This window comes from Vicugna pacos, chromosome 17, assembly GCF_048564905.1.
Source record: "Vicugna pacos chromosome 17, VicPac4, whole genome shotgun sequence".
NCBI classification, from domain to species: Eukaryota; Metazoa; Chordata; class Mammalia; order Artiodactyla; family Camelidae; genus Vicugna; species Vicugna pacos.
In genome coordinates, this window is record NC_133003.1 from 11217323 (window position 1) to 11234055 (window position 16733).

Below are 16733 nucleotides of genomic sequence, written 5' to 3' on the forward strand. Positions count from 1 at the left end.
ATTCAAAGGAACCTTTTCCCCATGTTTGCTCTGAAGTTTCTTCCTCTATTTGTGTTCTCTTTGTATAGTGTTGTAAAGTTTCTCCCATCTTTAATTATCTGTAATTTCCTGCAATTGGGACTCAATCAAGTAAACTGTGGTGACTGATCCTTGGGTGTCTAAAGGTTCTGTTCATAAGGATTGCAGAAAAAATACAAAAAGAGGGTCCAGTCGAAAGAAGTTTATGTTCTAATTGCCAGTGATTGGGTGCACTATGCAGTATAGAAAAAAAAAAAGTAGGAGCCCTGGATTCTAGGTTCAGTCTTACCTTTCCCTGTGACCAAAAGTGACTGCTGCCCATAGGGCTCTGTTGTCTCCATTCATCTTTCTCAACTTGTGTAAATCAAGGTCTTTATGTTATAAACTAATATTATGGCAGATTATAGTATATGTGGAAGTACCTATGAAATGGTTATAACTATTACCTATGTGTACCCTCTGTATGTTTCATTAATATCAACAAATATCTTCTGAGCACTTATTATGTGCTAAACATTGTGCCACAATCTGCTGTTGAAACTTTGAACTCCTTAGATTTCACTCCATGCCTGACAGATGCCAAATATCACCATTTCCCTTTAAAATTTAAAATATCCTAGGGAAGAGAGTGGGAGGAGGGGGGAACAAAACAAACCAAAAAATCATGGAATGCTCTTGGTGAGTTTGCGGCAGCACCCTGTGGTACCTGAGCACACAGTTTAGGAATCGTGGCAGACAGATATCTGACGATACCCAAGTCATCAGAGAACAGAAAATGAAAATAGCAGCTCGTGCAGGAAGAAGGCGTGGGTCCAGTGAGAACTGGGCTTCACATAGGCCGTTGCCTGAAGAGCTCAGCTTGATGTTAGGTCTTTTAATCCTCCAAGCAACCCTATATGGAAGGTATTATATCCCTATTTTAGAGATGAGAAAGCTAAGGCTCAGAGGCTAAGTCTCTAACCTTACTCATGATTTTGGATTCATGATTTAAACCCAGATGTCTGGCTTTTCCCAAATAGATAATTCTAAAGGAAAGAAAACAAGAGAGTTTGGAATTTACTACCAAAATAATAACACTCCTTGTATTACAGTCTTTCTTTGAATATCTATATAATATTCCCATTGAGAACCTGCCTTTCTCTGAATTGCTGTTAAAAAGAAAAGGACAAGGAGATGGAGGAAATGGGTAGAAATATGAGGGGGAAAAACAGCATAAGAAACATCTACATTCTTTCATAATTGGTCACTAAATGTAGCACCAGGGAGCACAGGTCTATTTTTAACAGGCAACAAGACTGAAATAGATCATTTAAATACAGGAGACTGACTTCCTGACCTATTTGTTCATTATTTGTGATAATAGTGGAAACTTTGAGTCAACTTTGTTCTGACACTGGAGTTTATTTTCCACATGGAGGCTAAAAGACAAATCACCACACTGCTAGCTTGAAACCATACTTCCAACAAATATCCATCAAGAAGGGCATTATGTTAGTTACTAGAGTGGCAGTGGAGGCATTGGATGGCTTATCAAGGATAGATCACAATCTCTCCTCAAAGGTTAAGGGCAATTTGAGCACAAATATTCAAAGCAGCTTTATTCATAATAGCCCAAACTGGAAACCTCAAATGTCTACCATGGTAACTGGAAAACAGATAACTGTGGGATATAGCCATATAATGGAATTCTACAAAGCAATAAAAAACAGACTACTGATACACTCGGCAGTGAGGAAGAATCTGAAAAAACATCTTGTTAAGCCCAAGAAACCAGACGCCAAAGAATATATTCTCCGTGATTCTGTTTACATGGAGTTCTAACACAGGGGAAACTTACTGATGGTGATGAAAGTTAGAAGAGTGGTTATCACAGAGTCAGTGGATACTGATGAGGAAAGGGCCGGAAAGAACTTTCTGCAGTGATGGGAAGTGTTCTGCATCTTGATCTGAGTAGTGATTATAGCAGTATATGCATAGGTATAAATTTAATAAGTTGTGCACTTAAGATTAGTACAAGATGTATTTTCTATATGTATGTTAAAACTAATGAAAATGAGAAAAAAAGGTTAAGAGTAAAGAATTAAAAGGAAAGTAAGGCATAATGAGAGTGACAATCCACTGCAGTGCTATCCAACAGAAATAGAATATAGATGTGACCGTTAAAGATACGTAATTAAAATTTTCTAGTAGCCACATTTTAAAAAGTAAAAAGAAACAACTGAAGCTATATTTAGTAATATGTAAATTGTACTTCATAATATTATATTTAATGGTATTTTTAAATAACACTTTAATAAAATTACAGGCAATGTTTTACTAAATCTTATACTTAATAATTGTATTTGTTATATTTAATATTTTATTAACTTTCAAATGTTATTTAGACCTGTGATCAAAATTTGAATTATCAATAAAATAGTTTATATATTAGACAGGCAGGTCTGTTGAAAACAGCACCAATTTAGAGTTAGAAAACTCAAGTTCTGGTATTACTAGCTATGTAAACTTAAGTTATCTATGAACTACTCTGGGCTTCAGTGTTTCTGTCTTAATAAAGGAAATTGGGAATCATTGTTGGGAGAGATACTCCTCTGTTAAGTCTCACATACATCTTGCTGGGTACACCAAGAATGCGAGGCCCGGACCACTCTCCTTGGGCTGCTTCTCATGGTTATTTTTGCAGTGAGCAGCCTTGAAGGATGAAACAATGTCTCTCTCCAGGACAAAGAACAGGCTTACTTACTGTTCGCTATAAAATGGAGGGTTCCCCAACTTCTGTTTCTCTCCTGTAACACAACCCCGAGAATATGGGAGGCAAAGGGGAACCATTGCAAACATGAAGCTTACACTGTTTATTGAGCCATGAGGAGAAAAGGTCTTTGTCTCTGACCCAGGAGTCGTAGGTCTTCTGTTAACATCTATAAAGCAGCAAAAGGCTAAGTTATTCACTTGTAAGTTGGGTAAAATCAAACCCCATCACCCACCACTGATGCCCCTTTTTTCCCCTTTTTTGGTAGAAATCAAATGAAATCCACTAGAAGTGAAAAGATTCCATCAATGTAGTAAATATATTTGAAAGCAATATTAAGTGGCATACAAGGTGGCTCACGCCCATGGTTGGTGGCTGGAAGCCTTAGCTCCTCACCTCATCAATTTCCCCAGAAGGCTACTTGGTTGTCTTCAGGACATGGCAGAAGAGTTTTTCCAAAGTGAGTGATCTAAGACCAAGGAGAAAGCCACAATGTCTTTTATGGCCTCATCCCAGAAATCACACACCATCATTCCTCCAACAGTCTCACTGTTTACAGAGGTCAGGGTGGGGACACAATAGTAGGGCATGAAAAACTAGGGGCAAGAAGGGGGATTATTCTGGAGGCTGATACCACACTATCTTTAATTGCAATACTTTTTAAATATTGACAATTGTATTGTCTTTTTTTGTTTGTTTTGGGGGGAAGATAATTCAGTTTGTTTATTCATTCATTCATTCATTCATTTTTTTAAAATGGAGGTACTGAGGAAGGAACCCAGGATCCTGTGCATGTTAACCATGTGCTCTACCACTCCTTGACAACTGTATTTTCAAATGAGAACAGGAATCAATGGTTAAAAGGAGTAAGTTTTCACTGCAATTTTGAAACAGTAAAAATAGAAGAAATTCAGAAAAAAATGAGATTACTGAGGCTACTGAAAGCCAGAACTACCCAAATTTCCCTGTAATTATTTTGACAATGATGTATTCCAATCACCATTTTAATAAGCTGAAGTCCATCTAAAATGTACGGAGGTGGGGATGGAAATAATTCAGTGGTAGAGTGTATGCTTAGCATGCTGGAAGCCCTGGGTTCTATCCCCAGTACCTTCATTAAAAAATAAAATTAAATTTAAAAGTATATGTAATAATGATTTTTTAAAAAATAAAATGTATACAGGATATAATCAGATGTTTAACACAAGTTTCCATCATTGTGGATGTGTGAATGAGCCTAAAGTTTGGCATCTGGTTTTTCAGAAAACTAGTAATAGTAATAATTGCCTGAAACCATTATATTTGAAGTGACATTTAAAAATCAAATTTGCAAACTTTTAAGAAAAACTGTGGTCACTTTTTTCAATTATAAAAAGAGAAATCCTTTATTACAATAAAATTCACAGATCAATTTAAAATTTCATAAAGCTTCAAGGAAAATTGAAGATCTATGAAAATTGAAAAATTAGTGACATGTTACATGGTAGATATTTCTACATCTATTTAGGTCAAAAAGAGGGTGCAAATCTGGAACATATGTTCTTATTAAAATGACTCAGTTAATAAACACATTTGAGTATGATTTTTTTAAGAAGTCATATGTAATCCAGTTCTTTTTTCTTATAGTTGGATGAATGCATGGTTATTACTGATTAGGAAATTGTTTATTGTATTTATAATAGTGAAGCCTATGAAGCTGTGTGTTGGTAAAATAATGGATGAAAATATTTTCAACCAAATAGTAAGAGATTTTAGCACACAGCATTTTCTGAAAATAAATGTATGGGAATATGCCCAGATGAAGCCAACTCTATTATGGACAAAACTCCAGAAGTGGCACCCACATCAAGTCTCCTGCTCCAGAACACTTTTATGAAAATAATGTTTTTGTATTTGCTCACAGAGCTGGTAAAGAAATAAATGTTGCTTTAAAAAATAAGTGGTTTGATCATTTGTTCTTTTGAGTCAAATTTACTTTTTATTTGAGTCAAATTTATAATGAACATGTTGATTTTGACAGCTTGCTTTAGTACATACTCATATACTGGCTTAGTCAGGAGAAGCTGCTGGTCAGTTTTCTAACTTAAAATTGAATTGTGGGGGGTAGACGGTGGGAAGGGATAGACTGGGATTTCAAAATTGTAGAATAGATAAACAAGATTACACTGTATACCACAGGGAAATATACACAAAATGTTATGATAACTCACAGAGAAAAAAATGTGACAATGAGTGTGTATATGTCCATGAATGTCTGAAAAATTGTGCTGAACACTGGAATTTGACACAACACTGTAAAATGATTATGAATCAATAAAAAATGTAAAAAAAAATTGAATTGTTATTTTTCTTTGTAAAAAAGAAAGAAAGAAAAGGTCACGACAAAGGACAAAACTTGGATTAAATGAATGAATTCTTTATTTGTCCACCTTATCAGTGAAAGTGGCTCACAGAATTGAAAAATTTGCATTTTAAAAGCTAAACTCTCAAATAACGATTACAAAGTAAAGCTAATATTTTCACTGCATGTAACTGAGTGAAAATAAAGTTTAAGTTAGAAGAGAGTTCATGATGGAACTATGAATTGTTTGAGACTTTGGGTTTATTTACATTAGATTTAGAAGATTGGTGGTAAACTAAAAATCATCAGTCAGCGTTTTTCAGTCACTGAGAAAAAGTCTTTCGACAAGTGTCCTCAGAGAATGAGGGAGCAAGAATGATCAGATACTTCAGTCTGGCAATAAACTACAAGCAATTTGACCCTGTGGTGCACTGTGGTATCTATACATTTGGTCTTCCCAGCACCCCTTCCCATTCATCTTTGGGTTGCAATCGCTTTTCCTTTGGGTGATAGGGAAGGGGGACCAACGATCTTGGTTTGCCCTGACCCAGTTTTAGCAATTAAAGTTCTATGAATGGGAAACGTTATAGTCGTGGGAAAACAGGAAGCATTGGTTGCCCACTGATGTAGAGTGGTAAGAGGCTCCTTTCTTCCCTGACAATAACTGTGGCACTTAATCAAGGTCTGATCAGTTACTGCATCCTACCCACATGGTTGCAGTGACTGAATGAGAGATGGATTTGAGCAAAGCTGGTCTGTCCCTGGCATTTTTCTGCTAGAAGTAATAGGGAACTTGAACTCTTTTCAATCTGTACAGTTTACCTTGACCACCATCTTGATTGCCATGTGGAGAAATCCTTTCCTAGAAGTGGGGAGTCAGACCCCTGATCATTTGACCCCTGGAAACAGCCACAGATGAAGCCAGCTGCAACCCTGGACTTTAAACTTATCAACCTATAAATTCTTCTCTGCTTCAGCTGGTTTGAGTTGAGTTTCTATTGCTTGCGACCATAAGAATCCTACAACATGTCAGCATGAAGATACACGTATTAAAATTTTCATCAACAGTAGTCTGAAAACGTACCATTCCACCTCTTTGTCAGCATTCAGGGCATCTCTACTTAATGATTATCCCACATAGCTCCTAAAGCAGTTAAATATTTATATATCCATACATTTAACTGTCTGGATTCTAGAAATACTGTGACACCAACAGTAAAAAGAAATTGCCTAACATGAGCTGTCAGGTCTCTGTTATTCAGTCTAATTATCCAAAATTGATGTACTTGATGCAATAGCTCTCATCAATTAACCAAGAAAACACGTAAGAAAAATCTTTTGAAAACTTTCCTGATGGCAAGAAGTGTAAAGCATTTCTTAAGGTAAAATAAGCATGGCCATGTTATGGATTAGAATGTAAAGTTGACACAAAGTTTTAAGAGCCTGGAATTCCAAGACATTTCTTACTTGTGTCTGGTTGCTTTAGTTTATATATCCCGGGGTACATGTTCATTTTCCTGTGTAGTATGGAAAGGTATTTCTATAGAAAACTTAACAAAGTCTCACAATGAAAATAGAGAGTCATAAAAATTTTCAAACAAACAAACAAACAAACAAACAAACAGAGACATGACCAGAGCTACTAACAGCAGTAGGTGAGACAGTCTGGAAAGAAGGTGGGTTAGAGGTGAGACCCCTTAGGAGTTCAGTGCAATTGTCTAGATGAGGAATAATGACAGTCTCAATAAAGATAAATGATTTCTTGCCCTGGTTTCCACCTGACCCACGCAAAGTGTCAACTATAAAAGGGAAGTATATACTAAATACTAAAGAGTCAACATATATAAAGTTCTTTATATAGCAAACCCCCAGATAGCATTTGTCAAGAGCTCAGCACTATTCTAAGTGCTTTACAAATATTAGCTTATATAGTTCTCATAACAAATTAATGAGGTAGGTAATGTTAATAACCCCACTGTACAAATGGGGATCTAAAGGCAAAGGGAGATTAAGTAACTTGCCCATTTTTACCCAGCTCATAAATGGCAAAGTCAAAATTTGAATCCAGATAACCCGACCCCAAATCCCTTAGTCTTAACTACAATGCTATGCTCATTTTGGGAAGGAAAGTTACAATTTGAGTGTTAACACTCCAGATATACAGTTTAAGGCATCATTTTGAGAGTGAAAATGTAAACAAACAAGGAGAAAGTTGATATATAGTCTGCCCTGCCTAGCTAGTGTCTTAGGTTGGGCTCTTGTAATTCTTCCTGGCTCAAGTGGAGGTGATTTATTGTGGAAGTGCTCCCAGGGCAGACTAGTAAGAGAGTGGGGGAAGCGGGAAAGGGAAGGAGAAGCAGACAAGCAAGGCTACAATCTTCGATGAATTCTTGGACTTAGTCTGATCCTGCAGGGAGCTCTGGAGCATACATTACACCTTGAGCTCATGCAGTCCTGAGGCTGGGGAGCTGGGCTTTGGACACCCTCCCTAGTCAATGGCTGGTTCCCAGCCACCTTGGGGGATATGAGCCCCCAGGCATCCCCACCCTCCCCACTGGAGGTGGCTCAAATGGCCCGGGGCAATCCTTTGAAGAAGGTTGCTGGTGTACCTGAGGAAATTCTGAGGGATTCTGAGCAGGGTGCCGATGCATTCACCATGCCAGGGAACAAACGTTGTCTTTGAGGGTTTCTTTGATTCATTTTTTAAAAACATTTTTCTGTTTGTCTTTTTTTTTTTTTAATGGAGATACTGGGGATTGAACTCAGGACCTCATGCATGCTAAGAACACACTCTACCACTGGGCTGTACCCTCCCCACTTTGATTCATTTTGAACATGATGTTCCTGTAATCCTTGTTTTTTGGTTTGTTAATTTTTGTCTTTTCTGGTTTTGCTAATCTATATCCTACCTCCTTGTATTTGTTTATACAAAACAATAACAAAAATTTAAGCTATTCTTAAATAATACTAGATAGTCCAAAGATTTATATCTGAAAAAGGAAACCAAAATGTCCTGGATGAAGGCTCAGAGCTGCCTTGGGATGTAGGAGCTTGAGACAAAGTTGAACTGCTCTACAGAGGAAATGGAAAGAATTTGTTTTTCACTTTTTTTTTTTTCCTTCTGAGAGGACTAACACGGAGAGAGGAGTGAGTACAGAAACAACAGATGTAGCCAAAAGACTGCTGAGAATGAAGGTGTCTGATGTTTGATTTTAAGATGCTTGTGTGGCTCTGCCTCCATAAACAGTCACTGTAGATGGCTACATACTCCAAACCCTGAATAAATAAGAGATGTTTTTGGTACAAAAACTAAAGCATGGACTGAAGACAGGGTAGAGGTGAAGAAAGAATAGCACACTGGAGAACAGGAATTCAGCGGAGGTGGCCAGCGTCATCTGGACCAGGAGACCAGAACTCCACGGGGAATTTGCACAGATCTTGACAGAGGCACTGGGTTTTCTTTTCCCCAAGGCATGGGATATGACCATCGAGCCAATCTTCTCTAGATTCTTCTGATAACTGAACTACACTGAGGAAGCTGAAAGCACTTCAAAGTATCTTCATGAGGTGCTTTTATAAAGTAATACACAATCATAATATGGGAGAAGTTACGTGGGTTATGTGAAAACACAAAATAAGGAAGAGACACAGACAGAACCAGAACTCAAATAGTCAAGTTCCTGGTCCAGTCTTCTGTTGTGTATTTTCGTTCCCAGCAGCAGTTTGCAACAGCAGGGTTAGAGTTACTGACTGCATCTGCGGCTTCTCTGAAAACCTTAACAATGATACAGGGAATCTCACAAATGAATTAATTTAAATCCCCTCTGGGTCACACCTGCCTGAAAAGCAGGAGACTTGAGGAATAAGATAAACGTATAGTCACCATGACACATTTCAGGTTTTGTCCAAAGCAGTAAAATGAGTGTGCGCCCTCCTAGAGGGACTTTGGTGACAGCCAGCTCTTAATGTGCTGGGAGCCGGGCGTGGAGGTGTGGCAAGCAGGGAGGAGAGCATTGGGGGCAGACTTTCTTCTTGGGTCTTGTCTTATTCTGGGTTTCTCCGAAGGCAAGCACTTGGGTGCAAGTAACTGATTCAGGAAGCGATCCCTGGGAGAGTGATGAGACACGGAAGGAAGGAAAGCCAAGAAAGGAGATATTCATGAGTAAGTTTCTGGATGGTGGGGAGAGCAGCTAGGCCTCAATCCCTCCGGGGACTGTGCCGATTACTTAGAACCATCTCACAGAGGACAGCCAAGACGGGATATTTACGGACCAGGTCCTGACCCTCTTTGGTCGAAGGTTGCTCTGGGGGGTCTTAACGCCACAGCATGTCCCTGCTGCCAGGGAAAGCCATCAGGGAGGGACACGCAGGAGCTGAATGCACAGAACTGTCTGTAAGCAGGGACACTGAGAGTTCTGAATGTTCTTTCCCTGGCTTATTAGTTCTGTGACTTTAATTCTCTGTGCTTCAATTTACTCATCTACAGAAGCATGGTGATAAAACCGAAACTTACAGGATTTTCATGAGAACTAAATGACAACAAACATGCATGTAAAATGCTTAGAAAATTCTCAGGAGCGGATTTAATAATACGATTATCTTGTTATCTCTGCAGTGTTTGTTAAACTAATTTGTTAAACTAATTATGGCTACTTCTCTCTTATTCTTTGGAAAGATGAAAATGGCATTGTCTTTTTTTTTTAAGGAATCTAATGTTTTTTTCTTACCAGATTTTCAGCTTCACTGATGTTTACAATTGTGAATGTTATAATTTTTTATAATGAATAGTTACAAAGGTTGCTATCTGTGAAGCAGATGACATACAAACGAATGTCTGTACAGCTTCAGCTGTAGATCAGGTTTTATATTCTGTTAAGTCTTTAGTTTTATGTTTTGGTTTATTTTCTCATGTTATCTCTGCTAAGATAAATGATCTAAGCTCTGCTCCAGATCACCAGGACTAGCGGCATGTTTTGGGTATCACTGTCAACTACTGCTAAATATTATGATCAAAGGTGAACCCTGAGATAACTGAGCAATTTCTCACTGATACCATTTCCAGCACTCTGTAAAAGTCAATGAACGTCTACCTAAAAGGAAAAAGGAAAATATTTCCGCTTGGGAGGCAGAACAGAATGGATTCCTAATCTGCTTTTTGCTTGCTTTTTGCTTTGGATTCCTTCACATTCAGGTGTAGTGTTTAGATGTGGTTTATAAACATGCCCAGCACTATGCCATCTCTTTATGTCTGTGATGTGTACAGAAAGTCATTCATTGCTGAGAAAGGACTGAATGCTCAGGGACTGAGCTTCTCAGTTTGATCTTCTCAAGAAACTGCATTCTCAATATTAAAGACCGTAATATGTTGGCTGTGTGAAAGCGAGTAGAGATGGTAGACGTATCCCTGAGTTGTGCCACTTGAGCACGCCACTTGAAAGCTGGCATTAAAAATGACATACTAGGGGAGAGGGTATAGCTTAGTGGTAGAGTGCATGCCTAGCATGCATGAGGTCCCTCCTGGGTTTAATTCCCAGTACCACTATTAAGCAAACAAACAAACAAACAAACCTAATTACTTCCCTCCATTAAAACAAAACACTACAAAAAAAATTTTTAATGACATACAGAAATGTGCTCAGGTGACCCTTCATTAAAAAGACAGATGCTCTCAATAGAAAGATGCTTCAGTGGGGAGACTCAGTTATATTTACTGCTTCTTCCCCCACCCCTGACCTTTAAAATAGACAATTTTTTAGAGCAGTTTTAGATTCACAACAAAACTGAGCAGAAAAGGTACAGAGATTTCCCATAGACCCCTGGCCTCCACACACACACACAGCTTCCCCTACTATCAACATCCCCCACTAGAGTTGTACATTGTTATCATCGATGACTCTGTCTCATTATCACTGTAATTTATGCTGGGGTTTACTCTTGGTGTTGAACATTCTATGTAAAATGTATAATGGCACGTATCCAGCATTATAGTATGGTACGGAAGTGTCACTGCTCTAAAATTCCTGTGTGGTCTGTCTCTCAATCATCTCTTCCTTTCCCCAAACCCTGGCAACCACTGATCTTTTTACTGTTTCCATTGTTTTATCTTTTCCAGAATGTCATATGGTTGGAATTATACAGTATGTAGCCTTTCCGAATTGGCTTCTTTCACTCGGTAATATGCATGTAAGGTTTCTCCATGTCTTTTCATGGCTTGATAGCTCATTTCTTTTTAGTGCTGAAAACTATCTGTTGTCAGGATGTACCATAGTTTATTATAGATTTACCTACTGAAGGACATCATGGTTGCTTCCAAGTTTTGGCGATATGGATAAAGCTGCAATAAAGGTCTGTGTGCAGCTTTTTGTGTAGACGTGCGTTTTTGATTCATTTGGGTAACAGTGGCTGGATCATACGGTAAGTGTATGTTTAGTTTCATGAGAAATCACCAGGCTGTCATGGCTGTACCATTTTGCATTCCCACCAGCAGTGAATGATAGTTCCTGTAGCTGCACATCCTTGCCAGCATTTGCTGTTGTCAGTGTTTGGGGTTTCAGGTGTGTAGTGTTATCTCGCAGTTGTTTTAGTTTGCATTTCTCTAACGACATCTGATGTGGAACATCTTTTTGTATGTTTGTTTGCCATCTGTGAGGTATCTGGTGAACTGTCTATTCAAATGTTTTGCTCATTTTAAAATCAGGTTGTTTGTTTTCTTATTGTTGAGTTTTAAGAATTCTTTGTATGCATTTCTCCCAGTATGTGACTTGTCTTCTCATCCTCTTGAGTTTCTTTCACAGAAAAGAATTTTTTAATTTTAAGTAAGTCCAACTTATCAATTATTTCTTTCACAGATCATGCCTTTGTGTTGCTTGTAAAAAGCTATTACCATGCCCAAGGTCATCCATATTTCCCCCTATTTTACCTTCTAGGAGTTCTATAGTTTTGCACTTTACACTTAGTTCCATGATCCATTTTGATTTATCTTTTTGTGAAGGGTCTAAATTCTGCGTCAGATTCTGTTTTTTGCTGTTGCTGTTTTTTAGCACGTGGATGTCTGGTTGTTTGGCATCAGTTGTTGAAAAAAAAATCTTTTCTCCATTGTATTGTCTTTGCCCTTTTGTCAAAGGTCAGTTGACTATATTTACGTTTATTTCTGGGTTATATATTCTGTTCCATTGATCTATTCATGTATTCTTTCATGTCAGTCTTCTGACTTTGGTCTTTTCATTTAATATTGTGTTGGCCATTTTGAGTCTTTTGCTTCTCCATATAAACTTTAGAATCAGATTGTTGATATCCACAATATAACTTGCTGGGATTTTGATTGAGACTGTGTTGAATCTATAGATCAAGTTGCAATGAACTAACATCTAAACAATATTGAATCTTCCTATTGATGAACATAGACTATCTCTACATTTATTTAGTTCTTCTTTGGTTTCTTTTATCAGAGTTTTGTAGTTTTCCTCCTACAGGTCATATTGCTGATCTTTTTAAAGTATGTATATGGAAACACATACATACTAGTTACAATTTCATAATATTTAAATTTTTTTCCAAGTATTTATTTTTATGACTATACTTACATTACATATGGTAAAAAACAACCAAGCTTTTGGCCAACTTCAGGATGTTTTCAATAAACATCAATTAAGTGGTGAAAAATAAATACAAATGATACTTTTGATCAATACTGACATAGAAGAAAGAGTTCTTTGGATATAGCTCATCCCCTGTAAGAATACAGCACAATGGCCAGCACAAGTTATACTAACACTGACAAAGCTGGTCATAATTTTGAATCTCTTTTGTGAAGACTGCATATCAGTAAAAATAAATTTTTTTAAGCCATATGATTGTCAAAGTTGAGAAATATAAAAATACAAAGAAGGGTTGTATTAGTCTCCTCCAAATTAAAGGAGGCTAAAGAGACATATCAAAGCATGATCCTGGATGGGACCCTGGACTGGAGGAAAAACAGCTATCAAGGTCAATATTGGGACAATGCATCAATTTTAATATGGATTAGACAACAGTATTGCAACAGTGTTTGCTTTCCTGATTCTGATCGTTGTGTCATGCCCACGTAAGAGGATGTCCTTGTATTTTGGAAAAACACACTGAAATATTTAGAAACGGAGGGCATGATGTTTTCAACGTTCTTTCCTTTTTTTTTTTAAACTACAGTCCCTATGCTTCACATGTATATGTGTAAAAATGCACACATACATTTTTATATAGAGGGAAATAATGAGAAAGCTACCATAGGAAAATGTAAACAAACTGGGTAAAGAGTAGCAGAACAATCTTTGTACTTGAAACTTTTCTGTAAGTTAGAAATCATAACAAAATTAAAAGTTACCAAACCAAAAAAAACTTTTAAAGTAAGTCCAAAAAGTTTAAAAATCATGCATTTGACATATTTTCCTGACTTTAATAATTTAGACTTTTTAAAGCCCATCCAATAGCCACTGATAGTCTATTTGGCTTAAAAATGTAAACATAAGGGAAAAACAGTTTAAAATACCACCTAACGCTTTAGTAATACATAGCTGCTAAATGAAAACATAAAACTGAAGAGAAATAGACTTCATCTTGGATTCTTGTAATCTTTTGTTTCACTATTCGTGAAGTTAACTCTGATGGAAAGATGATAGTGCACATAAGTAGATTTTTCTTCAGTGAAAGAGACTTGGGAAAGATGATGTAACACTGTCTTCATGAGAAATGGGAAGTATTTAGAGGAAAAGGGGCATGACGCGTGGGAGGGTATAACTCAGTAGTAGAGTGGGTGCTTAGCGTGCTCTAGGTCCTAGGTTCAATCCCCAGTCCCTCCTTTAAAACAAATAAATAAACTTAATTACCCCCTCCCCCAAAAGGGGCATAACATCAGCAATTTACTCTCAAATGGTTCTGAAAGTAATACTATGAGAGAGAGGCTAATAAAGTATAAGTGGCATAAGGTTAACAGATGGTAGTTGAGATGAAGAGGGTATGGGAGTTCTCTGTATCATTTTTTTTCTCTTTTATCAGTTGCAACTTTTCTGTAAGTTGGAAATTATTTCAAAAAAAAGATCACAGAAAAAAAAAATCCAAACATATATTAGGTGCTATCAGGTGGTCCTCTTCGCAGCCCTTATTCTGTAGTGCCAGAACAAATTCCACATCACACCATCTGCTTTCTGAGGCAGCTGTCCACACAGGCAAATGTCTAGATCCAGCCCAGTTTGCACTGCATCTTTCTGAAGCTTGCATCTCAAGCCCTGTGGCCTCCTACCAGTGAGCCTGACTCAGGCTAGCCCGTCACTGCACTGAGAAACTCTGTGGGGACTGGTCAGACTGGTTAAGGGACTTCTGGCCGTGTATCGTTAGGCAGATGAGAAGCACCAATAGGCCCATTTAAAAATAAATGCTATTTAGTGGAAGCTCTAAAAACAAAATAAAACAATCCAAAATGTACTCTGCTTCAAAGACAGAAGACTCGTCTGAGCTTTTCTGCTTGCTGTTAGATTCTGAGCAGCTGAGAGCACTGATCCTTGCAACCGAAGTCTGCAGCCTGGCTGATGTGAAGCACTGTGGCTGCCCCACACCCCAGTCTCTGTGATTACAGTTTTTATTTCCATGACTTCGTTCAGTATAAAATCAAGGTCAAGGAGCATATTGTTCCCCACAAAGACAGTGATTAAAGCAGTCTGTGGGCTGACATTCAGTCTAACCTTTTTATTTGCATATCCTTTCTTGCTGCCTACATAGCGGCTGTGCCATCATTACTGCTATGAAAGCACATTTTCCAGACTCTCGATATTATTATAAATGTTAGGTAATGTTCATTAGAAGGAGAATTTATTTTATTGGAATTAGGATATTTAATATATTACAAATGGGAAAGCTAATAAGTTAAGTATGTAACTGGTACTTAATAGAGGATTTGAAGGAAGATGTGCATTCATATGGTTAAGTATGTTTGGGAATGTTGGGCACAAAATATTTTTTAAGTGATTTAGTGAAAAAATAATTGAAAAAATAATGCATTGAATCAGTAGAATTAGATGAATATGTTATGATCAGCAGGGGGACAGGCATTGATAATAAGGGAGAGGTAGTTCAGTTCCTGCACTTTTTTAGACAAAAAATGAAGTAAGACAAGAGCTGAGGTTTTACCAAGGGGAACAGAGGTCTTGACTGAGAACAGATTGCGTGTACACTGAGGACCTCTGTCTATGCTAATTACATTATAATGAGCAAAACCACATGAAAATAACCGTAAGCTGTATACAAGAGCCGATGGGACTGTTAGGAGGTCTACTGGCGTTAACAGTTGGAAGGAGTTTCAGGAAAAGATAAAAAATTAACTTCTCTGGGGGAAGAGCATTGATTTTATTTATTTATTTATTTATTTATTTATTTATTTATTTATTTTATTTAACTTTACTTCATCAGTCTTATCTGAGTCATAAGGAGAAAAGGGGTTCTTCTCAATAAGCCCGTTTCCCAGAACACAAAAGGATGTGTGTGGGCGTAGGGAGCATGGGGGTGATTTTCCTAACTCTCCTTGATTTCCAGGAGCTCAGATAAAGTTCAGAATTGGTAGCGTCTTTGGGGCAATTTCATCCCCTGTCTGAGCCCCCGTCACTTCACTCTCAAAATGAGACTTCTAGGTGAAGAATTCTGACACCCCAATTCTTTTGCAGCCTGCCCTAGGGCACTCGAGAGCCCAGAAATAGCTCAGAAGCTCGTGGTCCCAGAGCAGGGAAGAAACTGGAGAGCGGGGCAGGGAGCTGGGAAATCAACAAAGGGGAGGGGAGTAGCATTACTATGAATGTCTCCCAAGTACTCCTTAGTACTAAAGTATCGATTGCAGAACCTTTTAGAGACACGGAAGTTCCTGGGGAATCAGCAAGCCCTAGTTTGCAGTGAGAACTGCGGTTCCTTGATGGGCATAGATTTTAGATAAAAGAAATACACTGTGTAACTGTGAGTTCCTGAGTATCTTGGCCACTGCCTATCAATCATTTCTCCCGCTGGCATAGCTACAACCTGTGAAAATCAACCAAGGATCTCTGGCTGCACACGGCCTCACCTGCCTTGTTTCCCAGTGCTGCTGCATGGAGAACACCTGGAAATGGAGACGCTCTCTCTTCTCATAGCTTTTGAGCAGTGGTTTTGAAACGCATGCGAGAGGAACCGGCCACTGTGGCTATCTCCCCACCTCCAGAGGAGGGTGGACATGAAGATGAGAGAAGCTTAAAATACAGAATGTTCTCCTGGAACATGGGTTTGTGATGATGAATGGAACAAGAAGTCATTGAGCACTTTTCCCTCATATATGCCAAGAGCTGACTCCTGCTCTTCATAAATAGTTCTGACCAACTAAAGAGCTAAGAATCTGTCAGTATGCATACATTATGGCAGTTTATTTTCTATGTCCAACAGTGTCATTTAATAAATAGTCTATTCTGTTAGCTCTCCAAGCCTAATGTTTGCTATTAACTTTGTTCAGTGGACATCCAAGCTTTCTAACGGTAATTCAATTTACTCCTATTTTTGTTACTCAGAATGAACCTCTGAATGATACCTTTCTAGTTTTGGTCTCCTCTCCTATGTCTGTGACAAGATCCATTAGTTAAT